We start from the raw sequence: 14,128 nt of genomic DNA, 5'->3' as shown, positions 1-14,128 counted from the left end.
AAGCAAATATAAAATATTTTGCATGATTGAAAAAGCCGCTAGCCACTTGAAATTAACCGACATTGAGTGGTCTCCACTCTCGGGCGAATTATTCCATATACTCTCATTGCATTTGGGCCCTGAAATGTCGACGGTTTTCATATTTATTATCGATTATCACATGTTATCCACGATGAAAGACATGTGATCTAAACCAAATTTTCAGCCGAAATGAATCCGAACTAAAATTGATCTGAAACGATTTTCAAATCGAATGAATCCGAGTTCGGATTGAATTGGATTCATTCGAATTGAAAATCGTTTTGGGTCAATTCGAGTTCGGATTCATTCGGACTGAAAATTTGGTTCGGATTGTTTCGGATAGGAAGTTCGAATTGAACCGTATTGAGTCGGATTTCGCTAGGGTTAAGTAAGGAAAGCAAAGAAAAGAGACTGAGGAACGTTTATGGGTAGGTTTGGGAATAAATATTTCCATACTTTCGCCACAGAATGCATAATAAGGAAACAATTGAAGGACGACTTCACGAAATGTTGTACGACGTCGCAGTATAAGCAAAAAATAAAAAGCATTCTTGCAACAATTAAATGTCTAAAATTTATCCCAAAGGTATCTCCGTATTTTTATCAACAGACAGGACGTATTTGCGACGTCATAAAGATGCCGTAAGGGCTTCCTCAATTGTTTTGCCTAAGGGATACTTTAAATATCGCTATCCGTGAATAGTGTTTTCTTTTCAATAATCGTAACATTAACTTAAAATAAATTCTTAAATACAAAAGTACAAACTTTGTTACAATAAAATAAAACACTTCGAAAATATAACAAGGCTTAAAAAATATTACTCTTCTTCACTTTTGTCAATTTCCTCCCTTGAATCTTCGGCGTTGGTTTGCGTCTTTAGTTCTGCGAGAAATAATAATACATTCCTTAATTTATGATTATCAATTAATTGATTTTTAAATAATAAATTTGAATTAAATTATTTCACGCCACTGAATGGCTATATTTAAAAATCTTAAGTTAATGAAATTAAATTCTTAGAGCGAATTGTGGAGAAAGGAAAACCTGAATTTACAGACCAGAAGTTAATGTGATGAGCATAATCGCGCAGTGCCTCTAGAAGATATATAAATGTCATTAATGATGATTTATCAATTTTTCTTTCCATTAAGAGTATATATTTAGTATGAAAAATTAATGAATCATGAAGATTGATAGCTGTTATAGTCTAATTTTAGATACTGTGCGATTATTTACATCGAAGAATGTTATATCTAACAATTTTTTAGTCAACATTTTTAAATTTTTTACAATTTACGAATAAGTCTTACTTTTAACTGATTCCGGATACATGCGGCTTCGAATACTTTTGCAATGTGCACCTAAATTATTACCCATTTTTCTCAGCTCTTTATTATATTCCAGTGGCGAAATATTTTGATTCAACAACCTATCCGCGAAGCATTCTGAAAACATGACGATATAGATTTACAAACAAATTAATGATTTTTTTTTGCAACATACACAAAGTTAAAAATGATGTATAACATTAATGTGCATATACACATATATGACATGTGTCTATAGAACCTTACGTTTCAAAACTGCTATCCCGGTAAGAACGAACAAATTGAATTGAATAAATATGTATACACATATCATAGAATTTGAACAATTTTGAATGCATAATCAATCGTATATTTGAAATATACGTTTTAATACCTTTTATCGGGAAAGGATTGTGACCCATTTCAATTCTATTTAGTGTGATCAAAATTTCAATTAAAACGTGTATACATTTTAATAATGAATTGGACGATTAACATTGAAGACAACTTAATAGTGTTTAATACCGTGAGGCAAACGCGAACATTGGAAACAATTTAATTCTCTCCAGCGAGTAAAGATTGAGAACAAAGCAATGCCATTGAATTGCATCAGCTGACCTCGAATGTTGGAGTCATTTGAATTATATCTGCCGACTATAATCTTCGAGCAGATGAATAGTAATTAATTGTGCACACAAAATTCGGTAAATGAAGTCAATTGAATTGCTTTTGTGGAAGTATTATGTTTATAAAACCGATAATATTGAATCGTATCAAAATTTGAAGACAATTTAATACGTTCTGATGAGTGAAACGTTGGCGGTTACAATTCGAACTGTATATATTCTACTTAACAATCATGTTTGTTGCAGATTTATCAAAATAATTGTTAGAATCGTACTCAAATAATAATTAGATTTTTTTTTAAATTTTTCACATAAAAAGGTATAGTTTGTGCACAGTGATAAAATGTGTTCGAAAGATGGTCGCACGTGTATCAAAAAGCTAGGGAAAGAAGCCAAAAGTGTCCAATTGGCAGCGTGACCTTACTAAACCTATTTATTGCCGCGTAAAGTTTAGAATTACAAACGAATTATATTTAATACACCGAATTAAATATTTCTTGTCAAATTTATGAATGAATGAACATTTATGAATTGTGAAGAAGTAGATAAATTATTATGTGTTTATGTTGAAGAACCATGAACATTAATAATAATGTTATATGAATGTACATTTTTTTCCTGAAAATATTCCGAAAATAATTTTTCTTACTAATGATAAGTGTTGAGGGTCACGGATGATAAGGTTATGTGTGTATACTTACAATTTGACAGGTGGCTCAGAAAAAGGTCTATTTTCAATAAATACAGCTTAGCTTACCAGCGCCAGCAACGGAACAATCTTGCCGGTGCCGGCAACGGAGCAATTTGTATTTTCGGATTGAAATTAAATATTTTATCAATGCTAGAAGTAGTACATTTTTCTTAACACCTTTTTTTTTAAATACGTGTACTTCTTAATCATTAAATAAGTGTAAAAATTATTTAAATAATTATTTATTTTCAAAATTTCGAAAAATTCAGACAGAGATGTCCACCTTTTTTAAAATTGTTATCCTATGATACTTTCGGTTGAATTACTACATGATTTTTATATATTTCTTGTAATGTTTAACAAATTTCTATTTCTTTAAACAATTTTTATTGGTTTAAGCAGTTAGTTTTCGTTGTCTTAAAAAAGAAGAAAATAGAATAAATACTTTTAATATACAAATACTTTCAATTCTTTTTAAGGGCATGTGATACTTAGAAAATTGTCGATTTTACCAGTTTTAGGTTCCCCCGGCTTTTTTCCTAGAATAATAAATATTTTGTCTTAAAAAATTGGGAAATGACAGCGAACATGCTAATGGACGTCTCCACACACTTTTTTTGTAGGTTAATTCAAAAAAGTTTTAATTTAGCTAAATGTGATTAATTTGCATAGCGCTTAGGAAATAGTATCGATTTTTTCAGTGTTAGATTCCCCCGGCTTTTTTCTTAGGATAAGAAATATTTTGCCTTCAAAATCTGGGAAATGATAGCGAACATGCTAACGGATGTCCCCACACACTTTTTTTGTGTTTTTTTTTATCAAAAAATTTTTGATATTGCTAACAACGTGCGTGTATATTTCGAGGTTATGTGCGTTACAAACGTGCGTGTATATTTCGAGGTTATGTGCGTTACAATTCACCCGAGCGTTAGTTCCAAACTACACAATATTTTTGGCCGAAAACTTTGAACTTACAAATAAACATAGTAACTAATCTCCCGGAACTAACCTTGTTTGCAAGCAATTAATAAAGTTTATTTTATAAATAATTTCCGTTATGATATTGTATAGCATCTCCGAATTCAGTTTTTAAAAATTTTCATTTTTAAGGAAAAAAGGCCGGGGAAACTGTAAGTATCACATGCCCTTAATTTAAAAAGAAAGCTGATATCTCTGGCACAATTTTTAGAAATAGTTCAAATAAACAATGAATAAATGTTTAAATGAATGCATGTTTTTAGAAAAATTTATTACTGCAAACAATGACAACAATTGCATTTCAATTAGAAAATACAATTACTTTTTTACATTTTTTTAGAATAAATAATTGCTGAAATAATCTACATTTGTTAAAACAATTCGAAATGTTTAAAAAGTAATTGTAAATATTAAAATTGTCCATTTGTAATTATTTGTATGAAAAAGATGAGGCAAGTTGCTAAAAAGTAACAAAAATACATAAAAATGTAGTTTTTTATTTTACGGTGATATTTTGGGTGCTGCGGGGAAGATGAGGATCAGTTGGAAAGAAAAGTTATTAGTATGGTTTTATTTCGTAGATACTCGTCTTCAATCCCTACAGAATTTGGCACGATTCCATGAAACTCTGGAACATGAGTTCAATTTTTTGAAAATGTCAAATTTTCCCTTGCAGCTCAAGAAGCGTTTTTTGGTCCACCCTAATATACATACAATGTTCCAATGATAGCGTCAAAAGCCAGAGATTAAAAAAATAACTTTAAATTTTCAACGCCTTACTCTACAATTTCCAGACAATCTCTTCCGCGAGCTTTAAATATGCTTTTTACGGCTACCAATAGTGTTTACACTTCGCCAAAAAACCTAAAGTTTGAAAATTTAACATTGGAAATTATGTTTTCAGGTATTTCCATGTCCATTCTTCATAATGAACGCATCAAAATTCACCAGTATTAGTGCGTTAGTAACGTAGTTTTTTAAAGATTAGACCTTTAAAAATATTTTTTTCGAATTTTCATGACCATATTCGTAAGCAGCGAATGAAAAATACATCACTAAACACTTTTTGGAACTTTACACCAGGCGGAAAAAAAACCGTTAACGAGCAATATTGCCGACACCGACAAGATTGTCCCGTTGTCGGCGTCGCCAAAATTGCTCCATTGCCGGGACCGGCAACATTTATCCGTTGCCGGCGCCGGCAGGCTAAACTGTATTTATTGAAAGTAAACCTTTCGCTAAAGGGCCCAAAAGAAAAACATCGAAGACAGTTTTTTAAAAGAATGGCTTCAATATTCACAGATGCATAGTCGTCAAATTCAGTCAATTAAAACCTTCACCTCGCTTCATTTGCATAAATAAACAATCTTTTCTTCATTTGCTTTTCAGTAAAAGTTTCTACTTTTCATTTGTCTACAAAAAATGTTTTTGTTATTTACTCACTCTCCTTCTAAAAGCTAACCTCCAAAACAATGGCATAATACAGACTTATTTCTTCACTTCTTCACAATTCACAAATGAAACTCAAACGTTCACTACACTTCTGTTTCATTAATAAACAAATTATTCTTCAACTTCTCTTAAATCAGAAATTTGACAATAAACAATTATATTCAGCATATTTAATATAATCCTATTATCATTTTAAACTTTACGCGGCAATAAATAGGTTTAGTATGGTTACGCTGCCAATTGGACACTTCTGGCATCATTCTCTAGCTTTTTGATATACGCACGACCATCTTTCGAACGCATTTTACCACTGTGCACAAACTATACCTTTTTCGGTGAAATGACATTTCGGTGAAGTGGGCTCAAGTCGAATTGGATACCTACCGTTGGAACATTTACCACTATATATTATTCACAGTAAATAGATGTCTATAATTAAAAATTTGTCATAAGAACAATCGCAGGATTTCGCCGGGAGCGGGTGCTAATCTGAAAAACTGCACCCGTTTCCAGCGAAACCGCGATAAAATTTCAGCCACAACCACCTCTCACGACCGTGAGATAGGTGGTATAAAAGAAAGAATGTATGTATTCAAAAGAGGTGTCTATCTAATAAATACTTTTAAATCAAGCAATTTTTATGATTTCCGTATGAGACATGTTTATAGAAAAATGTACAGGAATCTTCAAATTCACATTTTTATAGGTTAGAAAAATGTTGACAATCCAATTCAGTTTCGTTTAGTCCCTTCTTTGACGACACTTAAATCGCATTCGAATCGTTTCGCTGGCGCTGTACTCATTCCAATCGATCTCGTTATCACGTTTCGACGTTCTCAAGCATTGAAATGATATATTAAAATATACGATAGAAAACCAATGGAAACGTTTCCATTGTAATCAATTCGAACATTCTTACCGGGATCATAGGCGGTTGCAGTTCCTTCCTCGGTTTCTGACTTCTATTTCTGCCATTTCACTGGACTTTTTGCGGTAACCCCAAAACGCTTCCGCCAAATTTTTGACAAATTTTGAATTATCCTTGGCGGACCGAAGGAACCGAATGGAGCCTCTACAAAGTATCCGTAAAGACCCCATTGGATCCCCATTCGGTTCCTTTTTAAAAAACTAAAAAAAAACAGCACGACCAACCTTTAAACTGTTGAAATTTGGATTCTGCGTTATATTTTCATTCAAAAACTCACAGAGTAATCGTAGCACTTTTTTGCAGTGTTAAAAAATTTTTAAAAATGTCATTAACTTCTTCTGAAGGTGACTTCAAGCGCATCCATAATAGCTCAAGTAGTATGTTGCGCTTGAAGTTTAAAAATAAAATTATCTCTCACTTGCAACGCAGCGTTGTTGTCTGAGGTTTCCACTGCGTGGCGCTAGCATCCAGAGAAAATTCTTAAAGTTACCGACGGAACGCTTATTAACTGCTACTAAAAGAAGATGCATTTGAAGTCGCATTCGGCCCATGCAAATGACAGGCATTTTTTTTAGTTTTTAATGCTGCAAGAAAAAGTATTGCGATTACTGCGTTAGTTTCTAATAGAAAATTTAAGGTGGAATCCGAATTTCAACAGTTTAAAAGTTGATTTTGCTGTTTTTTTTTCAGTTTTTTAAAAAGAAACCGAATGGGGTCTTTACGGGTACTTTGTAAAGGCTCCAATCGGTTCCTTCGGTCTGGCAGGAATACTTCTAAATACTAATAAAAGGCCACGATTTTTCAGGTATGTGGAATTCGTTGCCCAAATGAATGCTACTTACCTATAACATAAGCAGAATAAAAGAGTAAGAATAAATCTCACTTAAAGTAACAATTTATAGACTGATGATAGCAAGTACTGAAATCAGGGATGTAAATAAAGCCAGGCTATGGCGTATTTATTTGTTTTTTCTCACAGTTTTGTATAACTAATCCTCTCTAGGGATCGCGAGACCTTGTAGCTGGTGAAAGAGTTTACGGGTCTCATCGGATTATAGATCCGAAATAAGAGAATCAGAGAGGCTGCATCGCGAGGTGTAGCTACGGGCTGCTGACTATTTTATGCCAATGGCTGAATGGCACCAGGGCCAAACAATCCTTGAACACCCCTGCCTGCCCCTTCAGTAGAGGTGGACAGGCGAGTGTCTCAAAGAAGGCGTCAAAACTGAGACTTTGGAATACCAGGTCGAATTCCATAGTATGCAGACCCGCACCCTGCATCCGGGGCTCTGCGGGGTGTGTTTCTTACTTTTCTAGTTTCTCGTTGGACTATGATAGGATCACACAAAATACAACAAACTAAAAACAATGAGTTGCTCTTTCCGAAACCTTTCTCTAACTCACCGCCGAAAGTGGAAGGCCAACGTGAGGGAAAACGTGAGGGAAAACCAACGTGAGTGGTGAGAAATGATAAAGATGGCGACAATCCTGTCGACACAATAGAAGCTCAGCTAACGCGACTCTTCATGAGGAGGAGGCAGCGTAGCGAAGCACAAAAGAAGAGAGACCGCAAGCGTCTCTTAAACAGCAGGTAAGGCCCCCCACAGGAGGCAGTAGCTGCAGGTTCTACGTCTCGAGCAAATCTTCAGGATCATTCTATGGGCAAGAGGCAAAGGGGCTCCAGATAACCTCCCCAAATAAAGAGTTAAAACGGCAAAAGACTCTGTACATACAGAGCCTCACTTTCGTGCAGATGAAACGGGAAACTCCATGATGCAGATCAATTTCCACCACATCAAAGGCGCATCCGCGGTTCTAACCAGACGCATGTCAGTGATGCATACAGGGCTCGCTCTAACCGATAAATCCTGGTTACGCATGGAAAGAATTAGTGGCTTATCAAGGTGTGGCACCACGTATAAGGGGCGGCTCGAAAAAACGCCAAGGGCAGCATAGCTGTCAAGGTTATGGATGTGATTTTGGTGCCTAAGCCCTGCTCCAAGAATCTCACCGTTGGAAGAAAAAGGGTATGCTGTTGGCACATTTTTGGGTATAGAGGGTGCTTTCAGTAATAATCCTCCAGAAGTTTTCTGTCGAAAGCCCTGAGGTGAGGTGTGATAAACCAGCTAGTAAGCTGAATAGGAAACATGCTACGTCGAAGAAGACTCGAAACCAGATGGGGTGAAGGCTTAATTAAGGGAATATCGCAATGGTGCTGCACGAAAGGGGGAGGGGGTGTCCTGTCGCCCCTTCTGTGGCATATGCAAGTCGATGCCCTTCTTCGTGGGCTTAATAAAGAGGGGTACTATAGCCAGTCTAGGATCTAAGTTGCTGGCATGGCTCTACTCAGCAGTCAGGGGTCTGACGGCAGCAATGCGGAATACGCCCACAGTTGCGATAGGCTTCATGCTCTGTGACACACTAGGCTCCCGAGTGATATCAGCACACTGTCGATTTTAGAAATGAGGTAAGATAAAATAACAAAAAGCTTGAACTTCACCAGGGCTCCAGGGAAGAGGGAGGGTCACGAGCAGGAATCTATGACAGCGCTCGAAAGGGGCGGGGGGTCCAGCTTAAGATACATGCTACCGCCTTTCAGGTGGAGGTCCTGGCCGTCCTTCGCTGGGCTGAAACATTATTAGAAGAACACGCTGCTCGCCGACAGATTACGATCTGCTCGGACAGCCAAGCGACATTAACTGTGGTAAGAAAACCAGATACAACATCAGAACTAGTTTAAAATGCAAAATGACATTAAACCAACTTGCAGAAAAACAAAACAAATTGGCCCTCATGTGGGTTGCTGGTCGCACAGTGATTAAGGTCAACGAAAAAGCGGAATAGCGTCTTTCTGCCGCGATCTTGTCATCAAAAGCTGGATCCGTACTAAACACCGGAAATACTAAGAGCAAATCCAGGGCTGCCGACAGGCGAAATCCATACTAGGACATACTTACAGAATGGACAGTCAGGTAAATCCTGGGTTTGCTAAGAAAGAGGTAAGGACAGTGGTTTAGATCATCACTGGGCCCGAAACAATTGAACTACTATATGCGCAAAATGAGGCATAAACCCACGACAGAGTATGAAATTTATATCTATTTTATTTCAATTTTCTTATTCATTTCATCTATTCATTTCATTTCATTTTTTTATTTTCATTTCATGGTGCCAATTTTCAATTGAAAACTCTGTGATCAAAGACAATCATAATTTTCCTATCTTTATTCTTAAATATTTATTTGTTTCAAATACATCTGCTTGCTTCACCATCTCACAAAATCTTGTGGTTCAATTTCGTTGCTTTTCATTCGCTAAATTAAAATATTATTCACAGAAAGCGTAGGAGCCTACTTTGTCGAGGTGGGGACCTAGCCATAGAATTATAAAATTAAATGGCACAATGTGTACAGTTTATACTATGTTAAAATTTAATAAAAATTATTAATATATTTGCGATCGATTTACAAGATAGCACAAACTGGGCAAAAAAATTAGCAACGTCTTTATGACATCGATACATTTTTACGACAACTTTACGACATCCTATGTCCATGTCGTTTCGGTGTCTTTGCGATATCGTAAAGACATCGACAAATTATAAGACTTATTTGCAATATCGTAAAGACACCTTTACGACATGGACATAGGATGCCGTAAAGTTGTCGTAACGATGTCGTAAAGATATCGTAAATACGTCGCCAAATTATGTGCCCACTGGGCATTTAAGCAATGATTTATTATCTTGTTACCAAACGACCCCGCACTAAATGTATGGGAAAATGGCTTTCAGTGGACTTAGCTGAAACTTTGTAATTTTTAAGGTTATAAGTGCCGGATGAAATATCCGTAAAAAGAAATAAAAAAAATGGACAGTTTTAGCGCTATGCGGCGCTAAGCGCTCAAGATCAGTGAATAAAACGAATTACAACAGATTTTGTTACAAAAGCGATGTCAACATAGAAATCACGGTTCAGATAGTGGTCTGTCATATTTTCGCCTACACCGTTGACTCATATAGCGCACTTCTCAAAACGATCAAACGCTAAGCGCCCAACATTTTAACTTGAGTAATTAAGCACTTCTTTAAAGGCAGAAATGGTACCCGAAGTAACATTAGTAACTAGTGCGCACATAACGATAATAACATTCTACCCTTCGCAAGAGGGTTGAACGCTAAGCGCTCAAGATCAGCGAATAAAACCAATCCTAGTAACTTTAGCGACAAAAGCGATGTCACTATAAGAATCACGTATCAGAAAGTAGTCAGTAATATATTTAGCCAAACAAATGAGTTATATTGCGCGCTTCTCGAAACGATCAAACGCTAAGCGCCTAAGATTTGAACTTGACTAAGTAATTACTTCTTTAAAGACAGAAATGGTATCCAAGGTAACATTAGTAACTAGTGCGCACATTGATAATAACAGTGTACCCTTCGCCAGAGGGCCGAACGCTAAGCGCCCATGATCAGCGAATATAACCAATTCTAGTAGCTGTACCGATACAAGCGATGTCTGTATACGAAACACGCATCAAGAAAAGGTCAGTAACATGTTTAGCCAAACCAATCGCAATATGAGTCATGTTAAAATCTTGGGCGCTTAGCATTTGATCGTTTTGAGAAGCGCGCTATATGAGCCAACGGTGTAGGCGAAAATATGACAGACCACGATCTGAACCGTGATTTCTATGTTGACATCGCTTTTGTAACTAAATCTATTGTAATTCGTTCTATTCACTGATCATGAGCGCTTAGCGTTCGGCACTCTTGAGAACAGTACAATGTAATTATCAGAATGTACGCACTAGTTACTAATGTTACTTTGGGTACCATTTCTGCCTTTAAAAAAGTGATGAATTTGTAAAGTTATAATCACGGGCGCTTAGCGTTTGATCGTTTTGAGTAGCGCGCTATATGAGTCAACGGTGTAGGCGAAAATATGACAGACCACGATCTGAACCGTGATTTCTATGTTAACATCGCTTTTGTAACAAAATCTGTTGTAATTCGTTTTGTTCACTGATCTTGAGCGCTTAGCGCCGCATAGCGCTAAAACTGTCCATTTTTTTGGATTTTTTTTACGGATATTTCATCCGGCACTTATAACCTTAAAAATTACAAACTTACAGCTAAATCCACCGAAAGCCATTTTCCCATACATTTAGTGCGGGGTCCTTTCTGAACATTGAGCTAGAGATATCTACTTTTTCTAAATTGGTATCCCATGCTATGTTTTATTGAATAATTACATAATTTTGATACATTTCTTTTAATGTTTAATCAATTTCTATTCGTTTAAAAAAATCTTAATTGGCTCCATCAGTTTGTTTACAATAACTAAATAGTGCATTACATGACTGTATAGTATATAGAAAGAATAGATGAACCACCTTTTAATTGTTTAAGCAAATATAACTTGTTTAAATAATTAATTTTTAAAAAATACTTTTGAAATAGTATTTTTTGAGTTAACCCTCTCACCGTACACTTCATTCCAACATCCATGTACCGTACATAGGTGAAAATTGTGATTTCGCAATTTCAGCAGCTGATTTAAAGATGAAGAAATGTTCAATACATATCGAAAGACATATGTTTTTCGTCTGAAATTTTCCGTCGAATACAATTCTGCGATTGAAATTAACAAAAAAACACATTATGTTACTAAAAAACTGTTTTAAATAAAGTAGGTTCTTGAAAATATCATTTTTTCTTTTGAAAAATCTTATTTTTTGCATTTTAATGGAATTCAACGAAATGGACGCGATTTATTATCTAAAACATTCTTTATAAAGAAAAAATATATATAAAACTAATATAATTATATTAAATATTTTTCCCATGCCCCCGAAGTTACTATATTTTCAAAGAGGGAATTTCGTGCTTTCAGAGTGGACAAGTAAGAGTAAATATATTAAATATCAAAAAAATACCATAAAACCATTCATCTATCATGAAAATTCTGCCAATACCTAAAAAATACAAGGAACTACTAAGTTCTCCGTAAAACGCACGCATTCAATACTAAAAGAACTTAATCAGTCATGAAAAAATTGGTGTATGAAAGATTTTTACCACCAGTGTATATTTCAAATCCTCGGAAAATGCTCCTATTCCGAATCCGACAGAGACGCTGCTACATCTATCGCACTTCGGAGATTATAAACCCAAGCACTCATTCTGAAACATAAATTATTAAATAATTTTTATGAATTGATTATTATTAGAAATGAATTACGAAAATGTACACAAATTTGAGCAAAATGAAATTTATTTATGGTGGTTATTGAATGCGAAAAAATGTTTTCTTTGCAAGTAATTTCAATAAATATATTAAAATCTATAATTATTGTAAGAAAGATTAAATTTACTTACTTTTAATAGAAATGCAAGTGCCCAAAAGCAAAATTCACTACTTTTATATTTCGGAGTCGGCAACGATGTTGCACGCACAGAAGGAACACTTGTGCAAATATGCACTAACTCGAAGTTTAGGACCTGCTACTTAGGCAGCCAAGCCACAAATGAACGCGGTCTTAACGACAATAGATGATAGAGAGGTACTGCATATTTTTCGTAGTGGGGGTATACCTCAGAGAAGTAAACGCGGAAAATGCCAGCAACTTGAAAATGTTGCTGGTGCAGATTCACACCAGTGTACGTCCAGAGGGTTAAACATAATATTCAATGATTTCGAGGACTAGTAAATTCTGCTAAAATCTGAATGTTATTGTTTATACAATTAATTATTGTTTTTTCTTTAAATTTCTGTCAAATTAAGTATGGATGGTTTACAGCAAGAAACAACAATGTCAACAACAAACAGAAAATTACATCAACAAAAAGTTGCTCAGGATAACAATTTAGAAAAACTGGACATCTCTGCCTCACTTTTTAGAAAGTTTCAAAATAAACAATAAATAATTGTTAAAATAATTACATAATGTTTTTAGAACAATTTTTTACTCCAAACAATGACAAAAAATTACATTTCAATCAGAAAATAAGATTCTCTTCTACATTTTTTGGTATTAAATAATTGTTTAAATAATGCGCACTTGTTTCAGCCATTGAAAATTGTTTTGAAAATCATCGAAAATTCCATTCTCTTTCTATTTAACAATTTACAATTATTGGCACATGATCTTTTTCAGGATTTTTGTTGCGGAATCTGAAAAGAGAGAAGAAATGTATATCCATCATTTGTACGGGCCATATTTCTAACTTTCTTGCATTTGCTTCTGTCTTTCGATAAAGACCACAATAAATCACCCGTCAATAATGATCACCTCTTACAATCACACCTTTTACAAATAACATTCTAGACCACCTGCAGTTTCAGAGGAAGCTCTATATTGGCTTCACGCCCGTTTTAAAACTAACGAACTAACTTTATACCATTCCAATAATCATTTTGAATCAGCTATTCACAACTCAAATTTTCAAATCCTCTCCGATAACACAGGCAGACAAAAAAATTGTTTTCTGGCCTGAGGGTCAGAACATGGTTATTATATGTTTTTCGGGTCAATCCCTTTTGCAAATACATACATACATAGGTCACTAATAGTATTCTATATAAGGATCCTATATAGGGTCACCTATATAGGTCAGTATAGGAGCCACCTATAGGATGCTATATGCTACGCTTCCTGCATAGGATACTATATAGAATCCTATTCATGACCTATATAGGACAGATGATGATCCCTAAGTGTTGCGCAGTAGTTTCCTATAGCAGATACAGGTGCGCAGTAGTTATTTTTGACTATGCGATTGTCTAGTAGTAGTAAAATGTATAGGTTCTTATATGGATTCTAACGTAAGAAGAAGGAACCCATACCCTTACCATAGAATCATTTAGGATTCTATAAATGATCCTATGCAGGAAGCTGTTTCATTTGCAGTAGGGATGAACCGAATCCGAAATCCATTTGACCTTATCGCGTCAGGTTTTCGGCATAACCTCAAAAAATCTTCACAGCCACACAAAAATAAAAAATAATTCTGACCTGGGGGTCAGGCCATTTTTACTATATGCTTTTAAGGTCGCTGAAACATAATCTGAAGTTCGTTTCACCCCTTCATGACAGTAGCGGATACAGGGGAGGTGTTTAGGG

The 14,128-nt window shown here is 35.2% G+C and overlaps 1 long non-coding RNA gene across 1 annotated transcript in view; it reads right to left on the bottom strand.

The window, feature by feature from the left end:
- Positions 1 to 847: 847 nt before the first annotated feature.
- The window catches only part of LOC117167098, a 68,677-nt gene continuing 55,396 nt past the window's right edge, over positions 848 to 14,128 (bottom strand). The window contains exons 2-3 of the long non-coding RNA XR_004466352.1: positions 1,333 to 1,467; positions 848 to 904 (exon numbers count right to left, since the gene is read on the bottom strand). This is a non-coding gene — a long non-coding RNA (uncharacterized LOC117167098). The remainder of the gene's footprint in view (positions 905 to 1,332; positions 1,468 to 14,128) is intronic.

The sequence above is a fragment of the Belonocnema kinseyi genome, chromosome 2 (genome assembly GCF_010883055.1).
Source record: "Belonocnema kinseyi isolate 2016_QV_RU_SX_M_011 chromosome 2, B_treatae_v1, whole genome shotgun sequence".
Taxonomy (NCBI): Eukaryota; Metazoa; Arthropoda; class Insecta; order Hymenoptera; family Cynipidae; genus Belonocnema; species Belonocnema kinseyi.
Note: the sequence above shows the minus strand (reverse complement) of the source record. Positions and strands in the feature narration are given on the sequence as shown.